The following is a 368-nucleotide window of genomic DNA, read 5'->3' as shown; positions in this document are numbered from 1 at the left end:
ACAGCCCCTCATCACACACACACACACTCACTCACACACACACTGAAGTCAGGCGCACACCCTGGCTGGACTGACTGGCTACTGAGAAATCTTCTTCAGGGCAGCCCGTTGTGGTTCACGGACCTTGCAGGACCCCTGACTGACTGAAGACCCTGTATTCCACCACGGAGCCGCCTGTAACGTCTCACGTCTATGAACTCCAGGTTCCAGACCCGAAAGATTCAGAAAGCTTCAGAGGCCGCAAAACACACCGTGGCCCTTGGTTTAATCGCGTCTTGGGATTTTTTCCATTAGGATTTGATCGGCGAAAGCCCTGGGGTTCTGACCATACTGGGAAAATACATTCCGAGGAAGAGAGGAAATGGGGG

Source organism: Conger conger, chromosome 3 (assembly GCF_963514075.1).
Source record: "Conger conger chromosome 3, fConCon1.1, whole genome shotgun sequence".
NCBI classification, from domain to species: domain Eukaryota; kingdom Metazoa; phylum Chordata; class Actinopteri; order Anguilliformes; family Congridae; genus Conger; species Conger conger.
The sequence above is the reverse complement of the archived record's forward strand: the minus strand, read 5'-3'. Positions refer to the sequence as shown.